We start from the raw sequence: 12,176 nt of genomic DNA, 5'->3' as shown, positions 1-12,176 counted from the left end.
TTATTCGTGCCACAAAAATAATGCCTCTTCTAACTGAGGATGTGCACCTTTTCTCACTGTTTTTCAAGATTTCACTGCACTGCCCAATGCTTGGATGGAACAAAAACTTTCAATTCGTGATCGATTTGTCTCCCGATCAGTAATTGTACTCCTACTCTGCAGCAACTTTTGTGGGTGGCTCACCAGCATCAATTCTCTGCAAAGTGGGAAGCTCTTTTTCCAACAAGATCACATTCGTTTTATGTTTCGTGCCCGTAGTCACGTTCAGTGTTCTTTTTACAGACACTCGACTGAGTCCTTTATGGTTTTTGGCCCCTTTTATCTCTGGACACTTTAAGGCACATAGTGGGAGCACAAAACCTCAAATCAGAAACACACAGATGCACAACTTGACAACACTCGAGATGCACTAGACAAACTTTTGACTTTTGAAACCAGGCTGTGGCAGCCATCAAATGAAGGCATTGGATACATCTATGCCATTTCCTCTGTTCTACCCAAGCCCACGTGGCAACACAACAGGGTGTTGTACGTTCACTGTTAAACACTCAGCTTTGATGTACCGACAACAAGTGGAAAGTGTTAGGCGGCGCGCTCTAATTGTCAGTTTCGACAGGGCTATGTTGCGCTGCATAGAACAATACTGTATGTACTGTACTTACAAGGACTTCCAATAGATGGCACTGGCATGAAACCACGCAATACGAATAAGAAACACAATAGAGCTTCAACCAACACACGCACGAATTGACAATACTTGGACTTTTGACACGCACCAGTGCACTGATTAGCACTAGATTGCCAAAAAACACCAGCAAAGGCTTGGCTCCAGGTGCACGCAAATTGAAACTTGTCAAGTGTCAATCTAGCTAGCCAAAAGTGTAGCTGCACGAGAGTTTACTGTACTTGTTCTCAGATGGCAGTCACAGACGTGAACAGGTTACAATGTACTCAGTACACTACACAGTGATGCTCCCTTGTAATGGTCTGATGTAGTCAACTGGAACATTGATGATGAGTATGCCCTTACTTTCCAACATCAGGCCACTGTCATATCCAAATACTCAAAAAATACAAATGTTGCAAGGTTTAACCAGGCGACCAAATGGACATCCACAATGAGGTTTCTTTCAAACTCTCATCAGAAAATGCTGTCTACACCAATATGCAGCACCTTCATATCCTCCAGAGTGATGATTCAACATCTGACGCTATTCGCATCCCTTATATACCACACAATGCTTGCTAAACAGCAATAAAAACAAAGAACACCAATGAATAATGAAGGAAAAGACAGACTGTTACTTACCATAAAGAAGATACCTTAGGCTGCAGATGGGCAGAATTAAAAGACACTTACATAAAGCTTTCAGCCACAGCCTTCATCAGTAAGTAGTAATCTGTCTTTTCCAACATTGTTTATATTCCTACTGGAGTTTCCATTGTTTCAAGTACACTGATGCTTTTCTGTGAGTGTTTCCTTTATGATGTTTTCTGCATTTTAGCTTTTTTTTAAAAAAGAAAAAAAAAGAAAGAAAAAAAGAATTGTTGCTGGAAAACTTCTGAAGTCCAATAAAGGAGTTACAACAGCCATATATGGTTATCTGGTGGACCTTGCAGAACCAAATTCTAGGGCTGAAATGTACTGTTGACCAATGGGCATTAATCAGAATGAATACTAAATAAAAAATTAAATCCAATTTTACACAAAAAACACAGGTTCTATCACTGTTGTTTTTCGTTCTATTTTGCTCTTATGTTTGCTATGACTTGTTAAGCAGAAATTTTCTTTCTATCTATAGAGTTACATTTGCTGTAATGTATCTTACCTGCATGCTGTTTCTTCTTTCTACTCACTCCTGCCCCAGTCATGGCAAGCAAGTCATCCTCACTGCATTTGCTTCGTATTGCATCTCTGAAACAACAGTTAAAACACCCGTTAAACAGTACCAGGCAATTACCACACAGTGAAATGTTGGTACACTAAAAAGGAAGAAAAACTTTGCAGAAATCTTCAACAGTAATCCTGTAGTTTGCAGTAGGCAACAGCAGGATAACAAACCCACTGGACAAGAATGGGAAAGTCATGATAGAAGTTACTTTTATTTTTATAAATAAACAGGTATCTTACACAAATGCTCAAGAGTATACATAGGATCTCGGGCTGAAGAGGTGGAGCAGAAACAGACATTAGTTTTGTTGAAGAGGGAGTAGTGGAACATAGCACAATTTCTTGCAAAATGACGCCAAATTTATTGATAAACTGTTAATTAATTGCCAAGCTCACTAATGTGACCATTTTACAACAGGTACTTACTGCTTGGAGTATATGTGAATTTTCAGGCTTGCCTGATAGATCTGTTGCAAAAACACTTTGGGTTCCCCACCAGATAACATTATGCAAGTCCCTCCCTCAATATTTCAGTGACACAACGTTTTGACATCTTCAGGTGGTGGTGATTTCCACTATCACTGCTGCAAGATGCAACTGGCAATTTCCACGTGACAGCTTTGAAATTTATCATGTGGATGACTATGACCATCATATTTAGAATTCAGAGGATTTCATAGAATACCTGAAGATGCTTAAACTAGAACTTTCAGATCTTTTAGTTAGCTCAAATGTTATATCATTACTTACAAAAGTGCCCCTGCAGCCCTCATTAGAGGTTATTAGCAGCAAGTTTGAGAAAGAAATTGTGGTGCTGTTTAAACATGTGCATACCTCATCCTATTTCTTATGTAACACCAACTACTTTGATCAAGTGGACAGTGCTCCCATGGGAGATCCTCTATTTCCCTTAGTAAATATCGAACATTCCTCCTTCTGGCAGAATGCTGAAGAGACATTTGTGGTGTGGCCCACATAATACAGACACTACCTATGTTCCTGCAGCATTTGCACTCGCTCCATCTGAATATTCAGTTCACTGTGTAAGTACAATAAGATAGCAGCTTACCATTCCTGGATGTCACGGTTAGAAGAAATACTGACAGAACACTGGGGCATAGTCTCTACTGCAAACTGATACATGCAGAGTTATATTTGCGGTCCAAAAGTTGCCATCACCCTGCACAATGTGGTAGTGTCTTACACTCCCTGGCACATAGAGCACACGTGATCTCAGATACCGACAGTCTGCCTGGTGAACTGTAACACCTAAGAACAGTGTTCCAGCAGAATGTTATTCTTGTAAACAGATTTGCAATGTGTTCTGAGCAAAGCAAGTTCAGTGTAAGGATGTAAATGAAGATACTTAGACAAGCACTGCAAATGGCTTTCTTGCCATATTTCAGTGGCATGTTTTCAAAAATAGAAAGAATCGCTAAGAGAAACAGAATCAAGTATGTTTTTCGACTACCAGCAAAACTAAGGAATTGTTTGTGTTCAGTTAAAGACAATCTTGACCTTAGAAAACACAGATCATATATAAGATCTGATGCCATTATGGCAAATCTTATATAGGGCAGACACCTCACATTGTGCAAGAACACTGTGTTCAACAGCGCTGACAAAAATGCCACCCAGTAAATTAGTGGTAGCAGAGCACTGCCAGAATACAGGGCACCACACGTTTCCCAAGAGGACTGAAATTTTATCCTCAGCATCATCACTCTAGTATTGTGTTTTTAAGAATGAGGCATGTATCCATACGGTGGGCAATCTTACCAACAGGAATATGGAATTTTGACTAAGCACTGCCCAGAATCCAGCACTGACTGCCATGAAATTAACACAGTAGAAACCAGATCCTCCGATGTATGACCTGATGCAGCACCTTGCAGAGAGTTAATTCAGCTTTTAACCACACGAGTGTCCAGAAGTGCAGTCATTGCCCACAACACATAAGCAGAAGGCTACTATGAATGGAATTTCCATCCAACTGGGAGTGCCTGTCCACACATTCGTACTCCTGCTTCTAGCCTGACAAATTTCAATTCTGCTGTGCGAATATCACCAGTCACATCTTGCAGCAGTGATGACAGGACCCACCACTACCTGAAGATGACGAACAGTTGTGTTGGTGAAATATTGTGAGGCTTGCACAAAGTTATTCAGTGGCAAATCTGAGAAGATTTGTATACATTATTTTTCTGTGACGCAGGTAATGTGCAGCAAAATGTGATAACTTTCTGCATTTGCCTTTTTGTACATTTCAAAATACCCCAAAAATTGGTGAGAAACACTGAACATATGACGTAACCAGATGACATACCCCACAGCATGTGCAGCAGTTGGGGCTGAGTGTAAAGGAATGATTGAGCAGTGCAATACTTTCATTTGAGCAAACAGAGCAAATTTCGAAAACATTTTGTAAATATGATCTGTTGTAAATGTAGATGTTACAAAATTATTGTCCCTGCTGTAATCAAGCAAAAGCAGTTCTGATTTTGTGTTTTTTGCTTCTGTCCCTTCTCTTTTTGTTTACAGACATTAGTTAGTAAAGAAAACATAGGTCATTTTATGGCAATGATGCTATTCTGAAGTTTATACTCATCTACTTGTTATGCAATATGGTAGGTTTTCATTGTACTGTACTTTGCAAGAAATCAAGGAAACTGCAAGGCCGGTAAATAAAATAATAAACTTCAATATAAATACATAATTGTTTAACACAATGAAAGAATACTGCCTGCCAGATGCAAGACTCAAATCCCGAATGCCATCACTAAAGTCGCACATGTGTGTCCGTAGCCACAATGATATGAATACTTGACTTGGGTTGGGATGATCAAGTGTGACAGGCCGAGAGGCTCAACCACTGCAAGCATGGCAAGGTACATCATCTGGTGACATTTGTCATTTGCTATTGACACATTTCCCAACATTTATATCGTATCCAACATTTGTGATCCCATGTGTCTTGTATTAAATTACTTGTCTCAGGGTCATATACAGTGCTTTGGAGGTTTTTAAATGATAATACACATCACCCTGTCTGTGTGTGTGTGTGTGTGTGTGTGTGTGTGTGTGTGTGTGTGTTTATGTATATGAAACAAATGCTAACAAAGAGATAGAGGGCCTGGCCAGCTCAGTACAGCCGATAGATACACAAAACAGAACAGAAAATTGACGTATCCTAGCTTTCGGAACTTCGTTCCTTCATCAGGGAGGAGAGAGGGGAAAAAAGGGGAAGAAGGGAAAGTGGATTCAGTTATTCACAACCCAGGTTATGAAGCAACAGGTGAAAGGTAAACAGGGAGGGTAGCAAAGATGGAGGCATGGATGTCAGAGGGAAGCCAAAGATATTCTACTGTAATTACTGTGCCAGCTTCAAACCAAGGAGGATGAATACAGAAGTAAAGAGGTACATAGTATAAACATAAACGCAACTATGTTGGATGAAAAGATGCATGAATGGCTAAAGAGGAAAGGGAAAGAGGAGAAGACTAAAGAGTAAATGGGAGTGAGGTTGGTTAACATAGGTTCAGTCTAGGGGGATGGCGGGATGAAAGGATGTGTTGGAGTGCAAGTTCCCATCTCCGCAGTTCCGAGGTACTGGTGTTGGGTGGGAGAAGCCAAATGGCACATATGGTGTAGCAGGTTCCTAGGTCCCTAGAATTATGCTGGAGGATATGCTCCGCTACTGGGTATTGGACATCTCCTACGCGGACAGTTCGTCTGTGCCCATTCATGCGCTCAGCCAGTTTAGTTGTCGTCATACCAATGTAAAAGGCTGTGCAGTGCAGGCATGTCAGCTGATAAATGACGTGTTGTCTCACATGTGGCCCTGCCTTGAGTTGTGTATGTTTTACCAGTAGCGGGGCTGGAGTAGTTGGTTGTGGGGGGATGCATGGGGCAGGTTTTGCATCGGGGTCAGTTACAGGGGTAGGAACCGCTGGGTAGAGAAGGTGGTCTGGGAATATTGTAGGGTTTGACAAGGATGTTACGGAGGTTAGGGGGTCGGCAAAAGGCAACTCTGGGTGGTGTGGGGAGAATATTGTCAAGGGATGATCTCATTTCGGGGCTTGACTTGAGAAATTCATATCCGTGGCGGAGTAATTAGTTGATGTATTTGGGCCAGGATAATATTGGGTGACAAGGGGAATGCTTCTGTGTGGTCTGGGGGTAGTAACATTGTTGTTGGGTGGGGAGGAATGTATTGCTTGGGAGATCTGTTTGTGGACAAGGTCTGCAGGATAGTTGTGGGAGAGGAAAGCACTGATATATAATATAATACAGGGAAACATTCCAAATGGGAAAAACATATCTAAAAACAAAGATGATGTAACATACCAAACGAAAGCATTGGTATGTTGATAGACACACAAACAAACACACACACAAAATTCAAGCTTTCGCAACCCACAGTTGCTTCATCAGGAAAGAGGGAAGGAGAGGGAAAGACGAAAGGTTGTGGGTTTTATGAGAGAGGTTAAGGAATCATTCCAATCCTGGGGGTGGAAAGACTTACCTTAGGGGTGGTGGGGGGGGGGGGGGGGGGTGGGAAGGACAGGTATACACTCGCGCACACACACACACACACACATATATCCATCCGCACATATACAGACACAAGCAGGGTATATGTGCGGATGGATATGTGTGTATGTGTGTGTGTGTGTGTGTGTGTCTGTGTGTGTGTGTGTGTGTGTGTGTGTGTGTGTGTGTGTGTGTGGCATACTGATCTGAACTATGCAGCCTTCAAATGGAAGTTTTTTGATCACTCCTTATTTTGCACCCTGCCACCTTGGCAATATGTACCGCAAATCATCAGACAGACGACCTTCCTGCATGCTTCGAGCATCCCCTGGTGCTGTTCTGAACCAATGCTAATCTTTGTAACTGCGACGAGCAGTGTGCAGATTGCATCTTTGTATCCCACAAAGAGGTGACAGTTCCCAGTGGCATGAATGGTTACTGTTTATTGACTGTCACTGAGTTGGTGAGTCATTTGCTACATTGTGGCCCACCTGTTCACTGCTAAAGCCATGCTAGTCAGTGGTAACCCCTGTCAATGATATCCTGTTGCCCATAGCAGTTCACTCTGCTGATTGTGGTAGTATTTTCCTTGAATAAATCTGCTCACATTACACCTTTGACACTGTGGTACAAGAAAGCCCAATGACTACACACCCTTATAGAATAAGTGTCTCGAGCCATGGGTACCCACGATATGGCAGTGATAAAATCACCCTGTGATCAACTGTCACACTGCAGCTGTAAGCTGCACCTCCTTTTTCTGAATACTCAGGTTTATTAACTTGAAGTAAATCAGATCTTTTGAAGGAAGATTTAACAAAAAGGGCACATCCAGGAAAGGATGAAACCATGTCTAATTAACTGGCACACAAAATTAATAATTAGTGGTGACAAAGATCCTCTGCAATAAAAAATAATGTCCACTGACTTCATGTATTAGTCTTCAAGTGACAGAATACATGTAACTGTGTCCTTCTTATTTACACTGATTAAACAATGGAAATTCCAGGTAGGAATATCAACAGTGCAGGGAAAGATAGATCAGTATTTACCGTAAAGAAAACAAAGTTGCACACAGGCACAACACACAAACAAGCCTACCATGCGCGCACGCATGCACGCACACACACACACACACAGAGAAAAAAAAACTGCCAAGTCCAGCAGCTAGGGGCAAGCTGCTGGAGTTGACAGTCATATGTGTGTGACATGTGCTTGCCTGTGTGTATGAATGTGTGTGTTTCTCTGTATCTCTTTTGCTGATGAAGGCTGTGGCCGAAAGCTTTATGTAAGTGCCTCTTTAATTGTGCTTGTCTACAATGTAACATGTCTCCTTTACAGTAAGCAGCAATCTATGTTTTCCTATATTTTTCATTTACACAGATGTAATTAACAAATCAGAGTCTATTTATTCCAGAGAAGTGACAGTTTGTTCATGACAGTTCAGCACAAATCTGATTTTTTATATACAGCAAGACTACCTATAAATTATTCTGTGTGCCAGTGTTCATGCTGACTATAGGGATTCACACTGATCATGTGTAATTTGACATCTGGTCCTGTAAACTTACTTCTGCTCAACGTGAAAAATTCTCCACTCCACATTTTGTAATTAACCTTAACATATCAAATAATGCATCCTTCGATATAACTGCTTATTGTCCACTTCCCATCACTCTATTCCCAATGTCAACCCAGCTGACCTCTACTTCTAATCCAAAAAACCATGGTTGACTCAATGTTTGCTATTGCAAGCTATTGCAACACGAAAGTGCCAGAGGCATCAGTAATGATATATAATTAAAAATACTAGAAAGTAAGGCTCACCGGTTAGTTCATGCTAAGACAAACAGTACAAGTGTCTAAGACACTGTGCTCTCACACAAGTACGAGGTCTGAATACCTTCCAGTTACGATACACTAAACTATTTCATTCACGGTGGCAATATACATACTCTCTCCCCAATAAACAGAATAGTTATAACTCAATTGTTCACAAGTGTATATTATGACTGTTGCCACAGCTATGCAGTCAGTATGCCACAGGCGTGCCATAGAAAGGTATCAGGTTCAATTCCTTGTAGAGCCGGGAAATTCTGCTCGGTGGACAGACTGGAATAGGGTACACTCTGCTTGTAGTTCCAGCTGAGGAGCTACTCAAGTGAGAAGTAGTGTCTTCAACTTCTGGAAGTTGATAACAGCCTGGAGAGTTGTATACTGACCCCCTAACTCTCCATAGATATATAGTAGAGGACATCTCTCAAAGAGCATTGCGTGGTCTTCTGGCCCCAATGCAGAGTTCCTTTATCAGTGTATATTGTATATCACCACTTGTACACACTCATCAGCACAGTACCATGTTGTGTCTTCACGTGGCAAATTTTTATTCCCTTGTTTCCAGATCAACATTTTTCCTCTTCTCATTACTTGCACCACACATATTCCACACAGTTTATGCTCACTCCTTCAATGATACTGCCCATCCTTCTCTAGTGTGCGAGTTGTCCCTGCTTTCCTGCGTGTTTGTTGGTTTAAACACCCTTGTTTCAAAAGAGAGTGACAGCTTAGATACAGTCTTGTCAACATTTTGTATTTTTATTTAGCAATTATTGTTTGAGCCTTATAGGCGAATGTCACAAGATATTGTCAACCACTGCATTCACTAGATTGGAATGGGGTTCATGGTAACTTATCAATTCATTTTTTAAGTTGCTGTTACCTTTTTCATCCTATCTTGGACTAGCTTTTCCATACTCCCACTCTATTTTACGTAGTCAAACAGTTATCTGCCCTTGCAAACTTGCTCCTTTACTACCAAGTTAACTAATACTGGGCAGCCTAACAGAAGTTCCAATATCCAGTCTTTCACCACAATTCACCTACACACACTTTTCACTCACTGATTTTCTTTTTTCAATGTCATAAATATTTTGCTTTCACAGACTGCTGTGCTTTGAACATAAAATTGTAGGAACATCTGGCTCACATGTCAGTTTTTTTTTTATTTATTAAAGAATATGTTCCTTGCTTATTCCTATCTGCTTCTGATACATTTCCATTCTCACTTTTATTTTGTTTTGATCCATTTCTTTTTTCTTTGATAGACAAGTCAAACAACAATGGCAATATGTTGCAGCCCCCTGTGTTTCACCCTACTTACTACGAACTTACTTTTCTTAACTTTCAATTTTATTAGTCATTTGGTTTTTAAGATACTTAATTGTTTGACCCTGTATTTTTATATCTTATTTTACCATGGGTTGATAAAGGATTTCTGTTATGCTCACAAAGAGAGAGCTGATTCTTCTCACCCCTCACCCCTCGTACCTTGTCCTGAAACAAACTTATCGCCAAGTATCTTGCAGTTTTTTTCCTATTATTAATCTCTTAGTCTAGTCATCAATTTAAAAGTGTCAGTTGTTGGTCCCATTGTCTAATAATTTGTACATTTATACACATGAAGTTCCAATTTTTATTTGGAACATATAGACTCTGATAATCATGAATCACAGTTCAAATGGCTCTGGGCACTATGGGACTTAACATCTGAGCCAAGGCAGGATTCAAACCTGCGACCGTAGCAGTCGCGCGGTTCTGGACTGAGGCGCCTAGAACCGCTTGGCAACGGTGGCTGGCGAATCATAGTTACCATCACATGGACAGAAATACTGTGTTAACTTTATTACAACCTAGGGACATAGCTAAAAATGTCTTTACATAATTTCCAGTCCTGATTACTTTCCTTTAATTTAATCTCACAAATAGGTTAGTGTAACATGATGTTGACAGAGGCAAATTATATATACTCACAAATTATTTAGCTAGAGGTATCTGGTTTGTATGTCTGGGAGGGAGGAGGGTGCAAGCTGAAAACTTCAAGAAAAGATTACTCATTTCATACCTGCTGGATTTAACTGCAGTTTATCTCTTCCATATACCAACCACATACCTAATGTGCATGGCAAACAGTTTAAAAGTATTATTCTATACTCAGCATTTGGAACTATCAGTTCCTTCATGAGAGAGGAAAGAGGGATAAGTTTCTGAAGGTCTGAAAGGTCACTCGGACTCCACGACTAATGTGAGGACAAGAGGAACGAATGTGTCTATAAGAAGTTTTGGAATTTCACCTCCTGAAGGTAAAATACTGATCAGTCTGTCAGTCTTCTAGTAATTTTATGGTTTCCTCGCATGAATTTTCACTTGGACACGATTATTCTATGTTTCATCACTCACCTGAGAGATATCTCTGAATTCCCAAAGAGACACACCTCCAAATTGCCATCAGCTGTTATCCGTAAACGGTTGCACGTGCCACAGAAGTGTTCACTCATTGAGGTAATAAATCCCACACATCCCTTGAAGCCCGGGACATGGGATGCCGGCAAAAAGAAATTGTAAGAAAATAGCTACTGCTGTTGTGAAAATACTATAAATGTGTCGCTCACCAAGTGGAGGAAGGAGAAAACGTGCATTAAGGGGAGTTTGAACGCCCTATCCTGACAATGTTAAATTTAGTGACTTAACTTCCCCGTATTTCAGGAACAACTGTAGCCATTGACAAGAAACTTTTACAGCACATTAAACTATATGTTCTGAGTCTTACAATAATTGCATTTCAGCCACTGCTTTTGGAAATACAATTTTTTAATTACACAGTTAAAATTTTGTGTACTTTTTTGTATGTTATTCTAAATAATTTTATTTATACATAACATTATGTTTTTCTTTTAGTTAAGAAGACTCAGGATACGTATGTTATTACTCCCTGAAAATTTGAATTCGCTACTCGAAGTAGTTTCTGAGATTTACGGAAAAATGCAAGAGAAAATGTAAATTTTCAGGAAGAGTTTTTAAAGTTTTAATAGACTGTAACTCAATATATGCTTAACATTTTATTTTTAGTCACTCAGAAGCACCCTGCACCTTACTGTATATCATCCTCTTGATCTTTTTTAAGTTTTTTCTTGTTTTCTTCTTTCTGGACTCCGTAGTGGCCAACTGTGCTGCATACTTTGCTTTACCAATGCAAACCTTGTCCATCCATTCAAATTCTCTGATGCAGTTTGCTCCAGAATTAATTCCCATATGTTGTAGCACTTTCACGCTACCAATGTTGCCATCATTAAAAGCAATAACAGCATAGCTGACCCCCACTTTAGTGTCTTCATTACGAGAAAAACATTTTTTGGTCTACATCTACATCTACATCCATACTCCTCAAGCCACCTGACGGTGTAGGGTACCTTGAGTACCTCTATTGGTTCTCCCTTCTATTCCAGTCTCGTATTGTTCGTGGAAAGAAGGATTGTCGGTATGCCTCTGTGCGGGCTCTAATCTCTCTCATTTTATCCTCATGGTCTCTTCGCGAGATATACGTAGGAGGGAGCAATATACTGCTTGACTCCTCGGTGAAGGTATGTTTTCGAAACTTCAACAAAAACCCGTACCGAGCTACTGAGCGTCTCTCCTGCAGAGTCTTCCACTGGAGTTTACCTAACATCTCCGTAACGCTTTCACGATTACTAAATGATCCTATAACGAAGCATGCTGCTCTCTGTTGGATCTTCTCTATCTCTTCTATCAACCCTATCTGGTATGGATCCCACACTGCTGAGCAGTATTCAAACAGTGGGCGAACAAGTGTACTGTAACCTAATTCCTTTGTTTTCGGATTGCATTTCCTTAGGATTCTTCCACTGAATCTCAGTCTGGCATCTGATTTACCGACGATCAACTTTATATGATCATT

General features: G+C 40.4%; 1 pseudogene; it reads right to left on the bottom strand.

The window, feature by feature from the left end:
• The window catches only part of LOC124776185, a 38,383-nt pseudogene that overhangs the window by 10,534 nt on the left and 15,673 nt on the right, over positions 1 to 12,176 (bottom strand).

This window comes from Schistocerca piceifrons, chromosome 2 (assembly GCF_021461385.2).
Source record: "Schistocerca piceifrons isolate TAMUIC-IGC-003096 chromosome 2, iqSchPice1.1, whole genome shotgun sequence".
Classification (NCBI taxonomy): domain Eukaryota; kingdom Metazoa; phylum Arthropoda; class Insecta; order Orthoptera; family Acrididae; genus Schistocerca; species Schistocerca piceifrons.
Note: the sequence above shows the minus strand (reverse complement) of the source record. Positions and strands in the feature narration are given on the sequence as shown.